General features: G+C 37.6%; 1 protein-coding gene across 3 annotated transcripts in view; it reads left to right on the forward strand.

Moving 5' to 3' along the window:
- LOC101740097 (frizzled-2) overlaps positions 1-18,557 on the forward strand; it is a 172,862-nt gene that overhangs the window by 135,092 nt on the left and 19,213 nt on the right. Inside the window, exon 1 of one of the 3 annotated variants that reach the window (XM_062671284.1) lies at positions 2,423-2,598. The exons of the other annotated variants lie outside the window; for them this stretch is intronic. The gene's annotated coding sequence lies outside the window, so the exon portion shown is untranslated. Of the gene's footprint in view, positions 1-2,422; positions 2,599-18,557 lie in introns of those variants that run through there. 3 annotated transcript variants of the gene reach the window in all.

Raw genomic sequence — 18,557 nt, forward strand, 5'->3', positions numbered from 1 at the left:
TGTCACTTTACGTTTTATAGGATTTATTACAGATAAATTAATGACAGAATTACTTTATTGTCGTAATTTATTGTGTTAATTGGTTCATTGAACTCTGTTTGATAGCTACCATTTTTTTTTTGAGGTTTTCATTGCGGATTTACATGATTATAATAGCTCCCTTACCGCGACAACGGAAAAATACGTATGGTATTAACTAGTGATTTTAGTCGTGTGTTATTATTTATTTATTAAGATCTGAAAACGGTTATTGAATTGAATAAATATTGATAGAAAATGAAATATCATTAATTGATTATTAAGCGAGCTGAAGTTTTTTTAAGAAATTTTAGATGAATAAATTATTTATTATGTCACATCTTGTGGTACTAACACACAAGCTTAACACCCCCGCTTTATTACAACCCTTTGTATGACATGATCCATACGGCCACAAGAATAATAATAAAAAAAAGACAAATTATCAGTTAGTTTGAATCAAAAATAAAATTGTCACCATAATTGATTTAGGCGCTCCGCACGCAATAAATCAACCCTTATCTATCCGTATCGCGACCACTCCATTGTTTATGGTCGCAACTATCATCTGTCATATTCCATAGACAAGACTTGTTTATGCCCCAACTGTTAATTTACAGTGCTGCTAACGTAAAATAGGCTCAAACTCAGAAGGCGCTTACGCTGTTGTTAGAATTAAACTACAAAGATATTAATGCAATGTTTTAAGAAAAGGACGTAAGTGGTATAGCTGTAAAGTCGTTTAGACTAGTTAAGAGTTTTCGGTTTAATTAAAACGGGAATGTAAATCGTAATGAACGATAAACTTGTCAAATGTGAATTAGCCGCTCCGATTTCGCGTTGTTGAACTAAAGACTGATTTAATTAGTGACCCGCTTGTTGTTCTTTGTATTGTACTGGATCTGTAGTCTGTTATGAGTTAATGAGTTTACTAGCATTTTATTAATGTTACGATTGTTTTTTTATATTACTGGATAAATTGACGGAACAAATCGAAATCAGACAATCGTCCCATTATATATTTCTGTATGTTATATAGTACTTGAATACTAGAAGGATTTGCCCTGATTATTCTACTGTGCCTAAATATTTTTTATGCGCAATGAAAATAATGTAAGTATGTATATATCGAGAGTTGAAATACTATTTGGTTTAAGCGACATTTTTGCAACTTCCAACTCACTATCGTAACAAAAAAGCTTCTTCAGCTATTTCAGTAAAGTAAACTTAATTGTTAACTGCTGCCACCGATTCGGCTCCTATGTCGATCAAAGGGAGGCACATCGAGCAGGTGGGAAGCTTCTGTTACCTGGGCAGCATTGTGGACGATAGGGGGGGCACCGAGGCAGACATTGCGGCTCGTATAAATAAAGCCAGAGCCGCGTTTAGTCAACTTAGGCCAGTGTGGAGTTCCTCAACCTTAACAAGACGAACAAAGGTGAGGATCTTCAACTCAAATGTAAAGTCTGTATTGCTGTACGGGAGCGAAACTTGGTTTGTTCGCAGGGACTTGATCAAAAAACTTCAAGTGTTTGTGAATAAGTGCCTGCGTCAGATTTTGAAAATCTTTTGGCCTGAGACGATCACTAACAAAGAGCTGTGGAGGATCACTAAGCAGACACCAATGGAGAAGGAGATCCTTACGCGGAAGTGGCATTGGATTGGTCACACTCTGAGAAAGCCCGATACACACTTATCAAAGAGAGCACTGACCTGGAAAGTGTCTGGTAAAAGGAAGAGAGGCCGCCCCAGAACAACTTCGCGTCGCTCGGTGGAGCAGGAGCTAGGGGTCTTGGGCATGACGTGGGAGGAGCTAGAACAGACTGCCCAAGACCGATACAAATGGAAAAATTTGATTCGAGCCCTACACCCCAGCAGAGGGTAATAGGAAAGCATGATGATGATGATGAAACTTAATTGAAGTTCAATTAAAAACGTCGAACTGTTGGTGTCAATACCAAATAAAACGCACCTTTAATTACAAAGACAAATGTCGCGTATTAAGCGAAATGTCGCTTAAATAAAATAAACGTTCATCCCTCGATATACTTTAATGATGATAAACATCAGCTCGGTGAGTAGGTACCTATACCTTTTTCGTGAAGTAATGTGTTTTCAGTTTTGCATCGAAAATGATGTATTTACTTCAGCTCGTAAAAGGATTTACTCTCCACGTAGGCAAGACGGCAGTGCACACATTAATTTCCGTCACGTTCGACTGCAAACAGTAATGGTGGAAATTCAAAACGCCCAAAGTGGATTCGCGCAAATTGATTCCGGACATCGAAAGCGCCTCGCAATACGATTCGTTGAGTAAATGTTTGACGGAGGAATAATTTGAAAAACGTTTTCTTAATTTATAAAGAGGCTGGAAGCACGAGGCGGGCTTGCAGCCGACGTAATTATTCACAAAAATCGCAGTCCTCGACCGGCGGCCTCAGGAACGGGTGTGTAGCGCCATCTATCGACTTTCCTCTGCGAGCGTCTCGCCCCTGTCCCCGCGTCTTCGCCCGCCCCGCCGAATACTCGCCGTTCATTTCATTCACTCAACCAGACGGCAGTCCCGTTCCGCGCGTCGTCGTGAGTACACAAGTTTTAATTGATTCCGAACACGAAACACGGATGTTATTGTTTTAAAACGCGCACAGCTGATCAATGACAAATAGATAACTTTTAAAAGATCTTCATTGAAATAATAATACACAAAATATCGAATATCGCACGTAATCGAGACGTGACGGCCGTATCGAAAATATCTCATCGGTTAAATGTAAAAATATACGGCGTCGCCCTAAAGCCGTGGTGCCGCGTGTGACTGATCGATATTTTAAATGATAACATGGATTCAATTAGGTGCATTCTGAGAAGATAGTGGAATTTGTGTGATTTTTAGTGTATACGGTGCGGTGGCGGTATCTCGAGTCGCGGTGTAAGACGGTAGGTACAAACCTATTATTGATTCAATGTCGATGTATTCACGTATGTGTTTGTAGATAACGAGCTTAGATTTGTTTTGAGGCGATAAAGCGTACGTTTTTTGTGATAATATCGCGATCGGCCAGGGCATGTATAGGATATAATATTGCATTTTGATTATATTGCATGTTATTCGTTATCTCTGCCACTCTTGACCATGACATTCGCTAAAATTAGTTATTACAATACAACATATTGTAATCTCACTACAGTTTTAAACGAAAAATGAAATACTCGTTTTTTATTTGTAGCTCAAAGTAAAATATACAAATTGTAACTAGTGGTTACGTACCCCCACGTTCGAAAGTAATTTTTATGTTTACCCTCCTTACAGTATAAACTCGAACTCCATAAACCTTTCAATGTTTTCTTGAAAGCTCCGAGCAAACGCATCTCGTAAATCATAATGTTAAAACTAAACGGTAAACTAAACAACCATTTTCTTTAATGCTTTACGAAGGTACAGGACAATGACTTCCATGAGCAGTTTAATTTTTTTTTTTTTTATAATAATATCAGCTGGAACGTTTATAAATTATTGTAATACATGTCGTCAGTACCGAAACGAATGAAATAAATTAGTAATATAAAATTATACACGCCAGGTTAACAAAAAGTTGTATTTCCACCTTTTTGTTCACAACGGTAGCCAAGAGAACGAGATAAATATGTATTTATTATGTAATGCAAATTAATGAGGCATTTGTATTTCGAAAAGAAACGAAAACAAAATTCATTAACATAATTTTTATCAGTTAACAAGAGAGCTGAACAATAAATTACTATTTTATTAGGATCAGGATTTGCCTATGTGTGTTTTCCGATACTAATTACATATCGACATAAAAATCTCTTTAAAATTGTAAAGTTCGGTTGATCAGGCTTGAAACAAAATTAATCAAAATCGCATGCCAAGCTACCTATCTAAATGCATGTTTGAAAAATAAAAACACTGAAATTTGATTCACCCATTACGGGGGCTAGCAGGCCTCAAGACAAAAAAGTATGTACATTGAAAACCTCTTAAAAAGTAAAAACAAATATTTGATTTTGAAACAACTAAAAAAATGATAATTATTTTGTAATCATGTTTATTCGTTATTGTATCGCGATTATCTATTAAATCCCTTCTGTTTATCATTTAAAATATTTTACTGTCACAGTTTGATTTCACCTAAGTGCTATCTATCCTTTTGCACATTTCACATCACGAAAACCTAAAGAAAAAATTATTTGTATTTCTCCAGTATACAATTATTGTAAAAGTGATTCGATTTCAAATATGTAAATAATACTTACTGTGCATATTTTAAAATGTACTTATACGCCATTTGAATTTCCAAGATGACCTGCAATACAACGGCAACGTACAGTACAAAAAGGGTAGAAAACTAGAAGTTACCGCACGATGCTTTCTCACTGTCAATTCGAAAATAGCTCGAAACCTCTGAGTCACGGCTTTATTTACGATCACAAACTAACTGAGCTCTTTCCTGTCCATCGAGTCTAAGCACTCGATCGAGAACACGTGTTAAGGTTTTACTAAATTTTATTAGTTACAAGCGACCCGCTCCGGCTCCACTCGGGTCTTCAACAAAAATTTCAACGATATTTGACATCGTTTTATTTTTTAAAATAAAATAACACTTATTGCGGCATAACTATAATAGTTAGATTAGATATATGATGTCGCGACACTTTTTGCAAATAATAATGTGTTCTACAAAGTCGTAGTACATTATTTTATTCTATCATCAATAGTTTTCGCAGGGCACGCGATGTAAAGAATATTTTAGGTAATTTTTTTACACCTTCGGTTACATTATTGGATTTTTAGTAAGGATCCCTAATTTTTTTCAAAAAAGATTATAGCCTATTTCACTCGGGAATAGTGTAGCTTCCAAACAGTGAAAGTATTTTTAAAATCGGTTCAGTAGTTTCGGAGCCTATTCAATACAAACAAACAAACAAATCTTTCCTCTTTATAATATCTATATATTAATACGTGAAGCAAAAACTTTGTATCCCTTTTTACGAAAATTGCGCGGACGGAGGAGTATGAAATTTTGCACACTTATAGAGAATATAGAGAAGAAGTGCACAATGCTAATATTTTTTTTAAATAATGCATAAAAGATACATTAAATCAATAAAGAAAACATTACACACACTACATAGCATGTATTTGACGCACACACGCATGCATACTATTTATTGTCAAACTTTTGTTCTTGGCGTCTGTTGTCAAATTGAGAATAATGGCGAAATTTGTAATTATAGAAGTATAAAATACAATCATAATAGTGTACAAACTTACAATTCCAATTAATTATAGTCGAATTTCGACTACTGCGGGACCTCTAGTTAGTATAGATAGTCTACGAAATAGCGTTAAAATGTTTGCGTTAAATTCTTTCATACCTACATAATAGCGTGTCGCGATACGCTTGATTATCGAGGTACGTTTGAGAAACTCGTTTAAATGCCGTATAATTTAATACACATCGTATAAGAGTCTGATCATAGACTGAATGGAAGATTTTGGCAATCTCCTGCACGTTTAGACAAAACGCAATGTATATTAGGTACGTATCTAAAAATACAAGCTATGCATATGTACATACTAGAATTCTATAAGCGAATCAATATTTTCTACGACGCATGTTTTCATTAATCAAGTAACTTAATGCCTCCTGATATAGAATAACTGTATACTTCCACTGACTGAGACTATGAATTTCCTAATTGAAAACATGAGTGGATGAAGGGGTTAAGTACAATTTTTAAGATTTTTGAGTTTTGACATTCAATAAAGGTGTTGTGCGCCTATAAATCATATTAGACCATAAAACTCCCGAGTTTAAAAGCTATTTTTACGAATTGCATGTGATTAAGGAGTTATGTAAGAAGAAAAAGTACAAGTAATAAAAGTATGTTGCCCGTTTTCTCAAAATTAACAAATTGTATCATATCCTCTTCATCCACTCATGTCTTCAATTATGAAGTTCCAATTCGCCTATACAGCTCACGACTTACTTCCTCGGCGTTCTAAAACTTGAAAACAAAAAAAAGTCCTTAAATAGCGGTAGGCAGGTCTGTTATATGCTATTTGCATTGCTGATATGCCGAAACAATGGTGGCTCTCTATTACATTCCCTGTCAGGTCGTCGAGCGTAGGTCTGGCAAATAAAAGACGATGTTTTCAGCGAGAGGGAACGATAAATGCATGGTGCTCTGTACAAGGTGTGGGTGGGGAGCCTGAGCGAGGCAAAGCGGAATAATCTCTACAAACCTTAACACCTTGGCTGTGGCAAGTAAGATCATAAACCTTCATCTGGTGCGGCGGCAGGTCGAAATGCTCCAACGATATTCCCACTAGTGCATGGCTGGTCTTCCTCGACACACCAGCACTAGGGTGGAAAGGCTAGAACTTTCCGAAAACATAAAATTTATAGTAGGTATCTAGTCGTCGGTGTCGAACTCTTACAAACATCTTAACCCATAGACACATCGCACTGAGTTTCTCGCCGGATCTTCTCAGTGGGTCGCGTTTCCGATCCGGTGGTAGATTCTGATTAGGACTACTCTTGCTACGGCCAGTTAGCAACGCCTCCGGTTTGAGCCCCGAGAGCTCCCCTACACGCTAGGTTAACGCTGATATAGCCTCTCAAGGCTATCAGCAGAAGTAGGAGAGAAAAAAAACAAACACTAGAAATAGTCGGTCCGCACCAACTCAAAAAAGTACCGCGGCGGGCCAATTTAGGCCTATGCCGCAGTTTTTTTATTACTTAGTTGGGTGGGCAAGCTCAAAGCCCACCTGGTGTTGACGGCCGTCCGTTCCTAGTTACAAACCTGCGACGTTGTCACTGAGAGCACGCACCCCGCCGCTGGGCCACGAGCTCTACGAACTATGTATTTGAGTGTCGCGTAAATTTTACTTTCGCCGCGCCCAGGATGTTCAGCTAACAAAGGTATTATTCTCTTTAGAAAGCTGCTCAATTTGCATTGTGGTTTCAAGTGAAAGACACAAAGGGCCAAAAGCTCTTAAAGCTTAGGCTGTTTTGAGGAATATGTGGCTTTCGAGAGTCGTAAATTACATAAGTTACACAATTTACTTAGTTTAATCATGAACACTCTGTACCAGGGAAATAAAATTTTCAAACTTTCACAATATAATCCGTTAAAAACATCAAGAATACATTACCGATTTACAAATGAGAAAATTGATTGCGGTCATTGACCGCATCATCCATCATTAGTATTTCAGCTAAAAAAAAAATTCCTACCTAAGCTGATAGCCTTGAGAGGCTATTTCAGCGTTTTAACTATCGCATTACTGTATTTGTATCACAATGGAGCGTAATGTAAAAATAATTAAAACTTAAACGAATAAAAAAACAAACAAAAATTGGCTTTCTCGATTCACTGTATGACTCGAAATGACCTCAGAGCAATTACTAAAACAAATGTGACCTGAACTGCCGCTCAAAACCCATTGAACTGAAACTTTTATCTGAAGTTTGTAAAAAAAGGTCATTTGAACCCTAAACAACGGGTTTATAGTGTACCTTCCGTTTTGTTTACACATGTTATTAGATAAGCGAGGGCTATGTTTGCATTTTCCATGAACGATGGGTGCTATGAGAGAAACACCTCGTAATGAAATCTTAAACGCTTAATACGCGTGATACAGGGTTGCCAACTTTATGAAAAGATTTTCCCGACGCATTTACAGAGCACAATGGAACGATGAGGCATAATATTTTAAACTTATTTATTTAGTATTTGATTTTAAACTTATATTTTTTTTACTAGTGGTGGACCTCTTGTGAGTCTGCACGGGTGAACGACGAGCTCACGGCCCACCTGGTGTAAAGTGGTTACAGGAGCCCATAGACATATACAACGTAAATGCTGCCACCCACCTTGAGATATGAGTTTCAAGTTCTCAGTATAGTTATCACGGCTGCCCCACGCTTCAAACCGAAACGCATTACTTCTTCACGGCAGAATTAGGAAGGGTAGTGGTACCTACTTGTGCGAACTCATAAGACGTCCTATCACCAGTAATTTCTATGGCAGTAGCCCTAAAACATTCTAATCGTCCTAAATTGTTTAAAATCAAATTTCACAATTACCTAACGCTTCCTAATTACAGGTAAAACGCGTTTAATGTAATTAGTGCTCACTCGTGGATATGTGGGTACGATGACCTAAACGCAAACAACGGCCGTCTAGTGATATGAACGTGCAATGACCAGGCAGGCGACGCGACGTAGGCAGACTTTAATCGACAAACATAATTATCTAGATATTTTAAAATGTCTAGAATCTTCATCGACATTGCGTTTCCAGAGGTCTTGTTTGCCACGTACCATCCGGCTATGGAATGAGCTCCACTCCACGGTGTGGCGAGCGCTATGACATGTCCTTCTTTAAAAGCGGCTTGTGGAGAGTATTAAGCGGTAAGCAGCGGCTCGGCTCTGCCTCTGGCATTGCTGAAGTCTATGGGCGACGGTAACCACTCACCATCAGGTGGGCCGTATGGTCGTCTGCCTACAGGGGCAATAGAAAAAAATCTGACGCGATAAGTGTATACGGTTTTGGGCGAAGAAAAACATCGGAAGTACATCTACTCGATACTAGTACAGCTCAATCTTAATAATTCACGTTAAGAAATCAATGTTTTGATTGTGATGAAGAAATTGGATGATGGGGTGGTGAAGAAAGGTTTTGAAGAGTATGTAGTTGAATATGACACACAATGAATGTAAATAGATGGAGATTAAAACGTCGAAATGAGGCGGCTGATACGCGTTAATCTGTATTAAATAAACGTATGTATTTATCTAACACATTGTCCGTTACCTGATTTCTATAAGCAAACAGTCTGTGTCTTCATTGATTGATTAATATTTAAACGATTTCATTAACATTAATTTTGTATTTTCCTTGAACGTTCGTTGTTGGAAATCAAATGAATAAGTGTATGACTGTGTCTGTTATTGTCGGTGCTAAACTAATTCTTATTTCCATAAGCTAAGGCGCTCGTTCTCGGTAACTGGTGTGAGGAGTGTCAATCAAGAGGTATAGGTTCGCGACGAAGCACATGCCGTATGGTCCGCAACAAGAAAAAGGATCTGTTCGGTAAAGAATGTAAATATATGGCAACACTGCCAGACTGTGCATCCGCCATTAAAACATGTCACACTGAGCTCATGTCGTTTTACTATAAAATATATTTACACGCTACAACTCGGCCATTCTATGACTTCATAGGATCTTCAAGAGAATCTTCTTGAAGAAGGATGTCTCGAAGGTATTATGAATCAACGCAGTTTCCAAGTAGTGGGTATGAGCTTTATTTCAATGGAGATGCTTTTTTAGACCTCGCCGACTGCCGGTAACTTGACGGATAGTTCATCTCTGTAACGATCGTATAAAACAAAAAAAAAATTCGGACCGACAATCCGAGCTTTTATGGCCAACAATGACAGACGAGCTTAAGGTCGACTGATAGGCACTGGCAATGCCAGGCGTCAGTGCCTCTATGCCTACATAAAGAAATCTAAACAGCATTCTGATTTTTTTGGAATGTTCACTGAATTTTTCATAATGTAATGACAATAAATGTGATAGTATCATATACATATGTGTGTGTATAATGCGAGCCTGACACACGTCACCTATTAACATTTCAAGGGATGGTTGGTCGAGTCCCCGCTGTGCTCCTAGCAGGGCTACCAACCATTAAGACATTATTATTTTTAAATGGGTAGGACTGTAAATCTATGAAATTAATTGAATAATATATTAATAAAAATAATAGGATTATAATGACTAGTAAAATCCGTGTTTTCATTTAGGGTTATACCCTCTTCTTTTTTCCCTACCTAAGCTGATAGCCTTGAGAGGCTATATCAGCGTTACCAAACGAGTAGGTGAGCTCTCGGAGCTCAAACCTGGCGAAGAGCTAACACTGACCCTAACAAGAGCAGCACTTCGTAAAATCTACCACCGGATCGGAAACGCGGCCCACTGAGAAGATCCGACGAGAAACTCAGTGTGTCTGTGGGTTAATATACAAGCCGAACCCTTCGTCGCAAGGGACGGGTTCGATGGGAACGATGACCGGTGCTTGGGGTAACTAAAAGCACCGTTAGTGGATCGGGAGGATCCGAAATGACGTGTAAATATACCCTCATTTCCTCTGTAAAACACTGCACATTAGAGTCGTATATTTATAACGCGTTTGATGCCTTTTAAACGGAAGACTGGACTTATCCACGTGGAATGTAGTAGATATTTCGTTTTCCAGTTTGTTGTTTTTTATTAAATTATATTTACCGCACTATATAGAACTGAAGAAGGTGTCATCATTCTATGTTGAACTGGAAATAAGCCTCAAATAACACGTTGCCAACCCTAAAGCTACGATCCTCGATATTATTTATACATGCCTACAGCCGCCCACCTTATAGGTCAAAAAGTGAAATGGAATATTAAAACATTTTTGTATTCATCCCGTCCGTATTAGGTTTGGTTCAATTTTAATAATTCTCAGGTTAGACGCAAGTTGTAGTCATGTGATACCACGGTACAGAACATGTATTCACGAGACCACAATAAAACATCTACATATTTAATAAATAAAAATAAATACTTTTGTTTATATCATTGAATTGGTACAGACTTAAAAGGAAGGTTTTTTTAATTGCTTATATCCGTGGATGAGCTCACAGCCCACCTGGTGTTAAGTGGTTGCTGGAGCCCATAGACATCTACAACGTAAATTCCGCCACTCATCTTGAGATATGAGTTCTAAGGTATAGTTACAAGTTTCTCACATACTTTTTTTTTCTTTATTGCCGTATAGGCAGACGAGCATACGGCCCACCTGATGGTGAGTGGTTACCATCGCTCACGGACGTCAGCAATGCCAGAGCCAAAGCCAAGCCGCTGCCTACCGATTATACAGTTATACTTCAGGTGGCGCGCCAGACTGATGCTACCGGCTCTGTTTTCATACTACAGCGAATGAAGGTTGACTCAATCCATAATCGTTCTTACATCATCGCTCATAATAATATTATGTTTTGTTTATGTTAGAATTCATAACTAACCAGTTTGACTAACTTCCGCTGAAGTTTTCTAAACAATTGCATTGATACTTGGCAATGTTTCAACAATTGACTTTTATTTCATTACACTACGTCATGCGTCAACTGGTATCGCAGGATCTGAGAGGTACAAATGTAGATAAGAAAGACTACAAAAATATAGAAATGAAAACACGTTTCAATCCACCCCGCTGTGTTGTTGTTTCGGTAAAGTAATTATTATTATTTTTCCTACCTAAACTGATAGCCTTGAGAGGCTATGCCAGCGTAACCTAACGTGTAGGTGAGCTCTCGGGGCTCAAACCCGGGGGCATTGGTAACACTAGCCCTAGCAAGAGCAGCGCTTCGCAGAATCTACCACCGGATCAGAATCGCGACCCATTGGACGTACATTTTTGTCCAAATGTCTTTCTTCGATCGCAATTCAAACTCCGTGACCGCCGGCCCTGTTTATTAGCTGAAAACTCGACAATTCCTAGTAATTTCCGCGATAACGGACTTTAAACCACAAGCAATCTAATTAGGGTAATTATGAATAAAAATAAAAAATAAAACATTATCAACAAGATATCAATGCATGTTGCGTAAATGGATTATTAGCAATTAATCTTCACGACTTATACAAGGATCTGATAGCGAAGGATTCTTTACGGCTTGGTAACTAACAGTTAATCTTCTGTTGGCAGAATTTTACTTTGGAACATCACACTAGTTGAAATAGGTAAAATCAATGTTTGTTAAGTTTTTTAATTTATAATTAAGTACTAGTTGTCCCCCCCTAGTCGAAATTCCGACTATAATTAATTGAAATTATAAGTTTATACACTATTATGATTCAATGATCAAAGACTTCTTTATACTTCTATAATTACAGATTTCGCCGAGACTACACTTTAGACAAACAATATTAATCTATTCTCAATTGGACCACAGACTATAGGCAATAAAAAAAGTTTGACAATAAACAAATAGTATGCATGCGTGTGTGTATGTCATACCATGGTAGTGTGTGTAATTTTTTTTTAATTGATTTAATGTATTTTTTATCCATAATAATAAATAATTGACACTGCACTCGTTCTCTACATTCTCTATAAGTGTGGGAAATTTCTTAATCCTCCGTCCGCGCAACTTTTGTAAAAATGGGTACAAAGTTTCTGCTTCACGTATTAATATACAGATGCTAGCGTTTTGCTATCGTTGAACACAAGATATTTGACAGGCACCTAACGATATTTTCGAAATAATTGCGGATACATGTATACAAGTTGCGAACAACAACATCGTGTTTCGTCCTGCTATCGAGCATTTTCATTTCGTTCGTTAGGCGGAAGAGGAATTGTTCGAGATGATACCAGCATCTCGTTTTTACCATCGCACCGCCCGCCACCGGAGTAGAGTTCATCCATACTACCTGGAGCCACTGCGGTCATCCACAGTGCGTTTCCAGAGATCTTTTTTGCCACGTACCATCCGGCTATGGAATGAGCTCCCCTCCACGGTGTTTCCCGAGCGCTATGACATGTCCTTCTTCAAACGAGGCTTATGGAGAGTATTAAGCGGTAGGCAGCGGCTTGGCTCTGCCCCTGGCATTGCTGAAGTCCATGGGCGACGGTAACCACTCACCATCAGGTGGGCCGTATGCCCGTCTGCCTACAAAGGCAATAAAAAAAAAAAAAAAAATAAAAAAAAAAGATATTCCCTTTGTCATTTACGCCCAAAAATATAATTGCTTTCGGAGACAGAATTATATGCCGAGGCATACGTTGCGATCGAAAAAATCGACCATCGAACAATATTAAAAAAAAAAAAAAAAATTCAACTCTTCTACTATCCCAACGAGCTATATAAATATAGCTAAACAACGTTTAAATTATTAACGATTCACTCGTCAGATAAATATGCACATACGTATGCGTTTTGCAACATCCCTAATTTATAAATGAGCCCGCGCTTAAACTTTTAGCCGAACAAATCCTGTTGCTTGCAAAAAAAAATTGAAATAACTTAAACACACACACACGGTATGGCGTCGTAGCTAAATGAACACTTTACAACAAAAACATCGTCTGTACGAAATAAATCTCGTCCGCAATCGGTCATGTGATATTTAGAAAACGTTATCTTAACGTGATTTTTCTTATCGATATCATTAAAGAAACAGAGCACTGACTTACACGTCAAATTTACAAGTCGACCTTCGCGACCATCAGAACGGTACTGCGGGTGCAGGTTTTACTGGTAGGACCTCTTGTGAGTCCGCGCGGGTAGATACCACCACCCTGCCTATTTCTGCCGTGAAGCAGTAATGCGTTTCGGTTTGAAGGGTGGCGCCGTTGTAATACTTGAGACCTTAGAACTTATATCTCAAGGTGTGTGGTGCATTTACGTTGTAGATGTCTATGGGCTCCAGTAACCACTTAACACCAGGTGGGCTATCAGCTCATCCACCTATCTACGCAATAAAAAAGTTGTTGCTTTTAAACTACTGAAAATATTCTTATGAACATTTATGACATACACATAATAGCGGAACACATAATTTGAAGTCCTCTTGGTCTAAAAGTTAAGACGGTATACTCGTATCAAACGATGCGACTGTCCAGTGTTCGAATACAGGCAGGTAACAAAAAACCCTCCACGGTATTTCCCGAGCGCCATGTCCTTCTTCAAACGAGGCTTGTGGCGAGTACTTAACGGTAGACTACGGCTTGGCTCTGCCCCTATCATTGCTGAAGTCCATGGGAAACGGTAACCACTCACCATCAGGTGGGCCGTATGCTCGTCCGCCTACATGGGCAATAAAAAATATCGTGTAAGAAAAATCACAATTCACATAAGTGAGAGTTTGCGTGATTACTCGCAGAACATTTTATTAGCCCGCTCGGGTGGGTAGCATCTGCCTACGTGTCTCTGTTGCGAAGCGGTCAACCAATCCTATTCGAATCCTATTGAAGACTTAAACCTCGTGTCTCAAGGTAAATGATGGCATTCGCTTTCACATGTCCATTGGCTTATGTGACCACTCAATACCAATAAACAGCAGAACATACGCCCAAATTGTAATTGGATTTGACTTCTATTCTTTCTATTTGCAGTAAGTCTGACGCCAGCTCTCCACACTACACTTAATAGATATGCGAGAAAATAAGTATGTTATAAAATAAACCAAGAGGTATTCGGGGAGGTTGAGATCACATCTTCTGAACGATAACTCCTCAAAATGCCATATTCATGTACGATATACTACTACAAGCTCACGGCCCATCCAATATTGAGATACTACCATAGATATAGTACCATGTACATCATCAATATGAATGGTATTCACTGATTTTAAAATCTGAAAGTATCTGAATTTCGACTGATATAAAGAGCTTAGACTCGCAACAAATGGCAGGGTGGTGGTGGTACCCAAACCAGCTAACTAATAAAACTAATACACAGCATTGAGGTTAGCAATACAGACGTTGCGACTTGCACAGGCCAGAAGTGTAAAAAAAAATTGTAAATTCATTTTGTGTGTCAAAATCCTTTTTATCAGTATGAAATATCAATAAATCATCTATATCGATATCAGACTTAATTAAACCGTACGTACCTGTGATCGATCACTGATATCGTAACGTATCGAATACGGTCTTCGATCGTGTTGCATATTTTACCTACAAATTTTGATTAACTGTGGGCTAAATAAAGGTATGTAGACTTTTTGGATTTTTCTGCTGGAGGTTTAAATTTCTGAATCATACAAATCGATTATCGATAATCGAAATAGTTTATGATATAGTTCAGTAATAATGATCCATTATTATTTTTCGCCGTTATCGATATTGTAACTTATGATAAGTATTGATTTCGTTTTTTCAATTAAGTCTGATATAATACCATAATGGAGTTTTGTCGATACAAAATGATGAATGTGACTGAATAATGACAGAAATGTTAAAAAATTGGTATACTTACCGTAACCATAAACCTGTGCATTCTATGTTATAAGCTATTTATTATAAAGTAAATTACTTATATTTGCTAACATCGATATTTTCAGGTAGCCTAACCGGAGATAACTATAGACATAAAATGCTTGTTAACTAAACGTAACCACAACGTAATAATATTTATTCAACGAAATATGTCAAGATACCTTTCATGCATGGATTCCTTTTTTTACCCGTGGCATTGTAACGTGGAAACCTTATTGCAGGACTAAAACGATTATGTTTATTTATTTATTTATTTATTTATTTATTTATGTACACTCAGAAAACAAGATACAGTACAGAGTAATAGGAAAATTATGTACAAAGGCACTAGTTATGTTCTAGTAATTCAATTTTAAATTAAACGGTTTTCAGGAATACATAAAATGAAACTTTTGCCAAGAATTTAAGCTTCAGTTTCATAGTCATGAAAATGATAAAGAACTCAATACATCCGAAATAAACACAAAATGATTATAATAAACACGTAAAGCTTTGTTCACGTCAACGAATCTTGAAAAGTTACTTAATTCTAAGAGCTTCGTCCTTAATTCTAATTTCAAAGACGACACCTTAATCTGTAATGTCTGTCAAATAATGACATCGTATTACTTGTTAAAACAGCTAATGCGGGAAGATCTTTCAGGAAATCAACTAGATTGAGATAGTTCATTGTGTCAACTGTCAGTTTTATTACGCCTAGGTTTGAGCTCACAGCCCTGATGTGAAGTGGTTACTGGAGCCCATAGACATCCACAACGTAAATGCGCCACCCACCTTGAGATGTAAGTTCTAAGGTCTTAAGTATAGTTACAACGGCTACCCCACCCTTCAAACCGAAACGCATTACTACTTCACGGCAGAAGTAGGCAGGGGTGTGGTACCCACCCGCGCGAACTCACAAGTGGTCCTACCACCAGTAAGTCATCCGATTCGATTTTTAGAGAGGCGTAGCCATCGAGACTGACCTTATGTCTTAAAGTGGAATTAACGTTTGTGATCTATCCGAACTCTGATAACGCTTAGTATTAAAGTGATTACTCGAAAAAAAATATTTTGTAAGAATAATAAATATGCAGTCGTTTCTTATTCTACGACTGATGGAAGATAATCCTTCGGCCGTAAACCGCCAATTTTGGTCACAAAAGACGGTATCTATTATAGCAAAACGCAATTACTGTATACCAACAAAATATCTAGTAAAAATATCGATACTGATGCCGATATCAAATCTCCCATCATTTCGAACCACAGTACAAACAAGCTGAGACACTCGACTTGGCGATAAACCAAATAATTCCACATACGTGTGATTTCATTTAATACGACTTATCAGCGCCCGATATCTGACAATCTGTGTACACAGTATGTAACGATTTTGTTACAATTCGACTACACGATGTATTCGACGAAAACTAATGTCGTTCTATCATTATCGCTAATTTCGTCCGTATCTTGTTTTTTCTTTGATAATTTTATATTCGTTTCTTGAGTTTGGCTTCTGTTTATGAACTAGATTATAGATTATAAAAGAAAACTAGAGAACTTAAATCTCCTTGGTGGTATTTGGTAAAAAAAATATTTAAAAAAGTAAACTATGTTTTCAATCTGATCAATCTAAAATTACATTCAATTTTGGGGTTTAATGGTAATAAATAATCGTTTGAGAGATTTGAAAGAGGACATTATTTCGATAAATAATATGCGTAAGTATGTGTATTTTATATTCACTCACACTAAACATTTGGTTCAATTAATGTCTCAATTTTTCTTATTATTCAATTCTTCAATTATTATTAGTACTTACTAATTTTACGCATGCATACAAAAAATCCGCTTCTAACGTTCAAATTTTTTTATATCTTAAACTTCCTTTTAGCGATTACCTTGACACAAATGTCCCACATTCATCGACTAAAAACTAAGATTTATTTCTCATATAATGTGTACTGGAAACACAAGTACGCCCAGACTTCGAATTGAACTCAAAGCCAAAATAAGGGCTTGAAAAATTCCACGAAAATCAGCCAAGAAATAACGAATAACCCCAATTAATACATTTTACTGTCACGTCACATAATTCAAACAACCTGATGTTGTACGTTATCACCGGATCACCGTCAACTGGGTCAACCAAATTCTTCACGTAAGTAGGAAAAAATACTCGGGCTTATTTACAAAATCCAAATAATAGGCATAAAATTAACCTATCATCTATTTTAGTAATGCACTGAAAGCTCTCTCTCTCTCTCTCTCTTTCTCTCTCTCCCCAGCTATTTATCCCACATGGTGGTGGGGTCAGCTTTCCAGCTACCTCTAGGCCTCCGCCCGGGGAGATCGAACAGTAGTGCCAATCCGACGTAGTTAGGTGCCTTAGGGAATTGTATTAATATAAAATAAAAAAACAATCTTAAAAAAAACAAAAACTACCTAATAAACAATCTTAAAAAAAACAAAAACTACCTAATAAACCACTTAAAATCCGGCTTGACGGGTCTACCACGCATGTACCTCGTCAAATGATCAGTAACACTTGGGTGTTCAACGCTTTCCTTGACCAAAAACGGCGGTTTTGGTCAAGCAAAGCGTAACTATTTGTACGTCCCTATAAGCAAATTCAGTCATCTAGGATTTTGCAGAGCTCCTCCAAAATCTAAAGGCACATAAGGGCCTGCAAAAAAGTCCCACTTTACAAACATTATTACATATAATGTAAAGTAAATCTTAGTGCAATAAGAATAAGATGCATTATCGCGTAAATAAAGTGCTAGGTCGTAAAATCGATTATTCGTACAAACAAGCCGGCAATAAATCATTCGTTGCCAGCTACCTGCGTGCGATCGATATGAAAAGACCCCTTGGAACAAGGGAGCCACGGAATGACATTCAAAAGTGAGTTCAACTTTATGTACCTACCTATATTACATCTCGTTGGAAGTGGACAAATATAATTTAAAAAAGTAAATTGAGAATCTAATTAAACATGTAGATTATAGATACTACAGTTAAATGTGTTCCGGAGAATAAAGTAACTAATTTATTCACGTGACGAGAGATTTATTTGCGGCAAAAACAGAATTATTGTATAGTTGTGCATATATTTAGTATAATTACGAATATTGTGTACTGTAATTAAATTTTAAACTTGAACACTCCATACGAATATCTAAAACATAAGACAAAACCTTCTGAATAACATAAAAAAAAATATTTTTTTTTTGTTGACCTTGTAGGCAGACGAGCATACGGCCCACCTGATGGTGAGTGGTTACCGTCGCCCATGGACTTCAGCAATGCCAGGGGCAGAGCCAAGCCGCTGCCTACCGCTTAATACTCTCCACAAGCCTCGTTTGAAGAAGGATATGTCATAGCGCTCGGGAAACTCCGTGGAGGGGAGCTCATTCCATAGCCAGATGGTACGTGGCAAAAAAGGCCTCTGGAAACGCACTGTGGATGATCG

Source organism: Bombyx mori, chromosome 11, assembly GCF_030269925.1.
Source record: "Bombyx mori chromosome 11, ASM3026992v2".
NCBI lineage: Eukaryota > Metazoa > Arthropoda > Insecta > Lepidoptera > Bombycidae > Bombyx > Bombyx mori.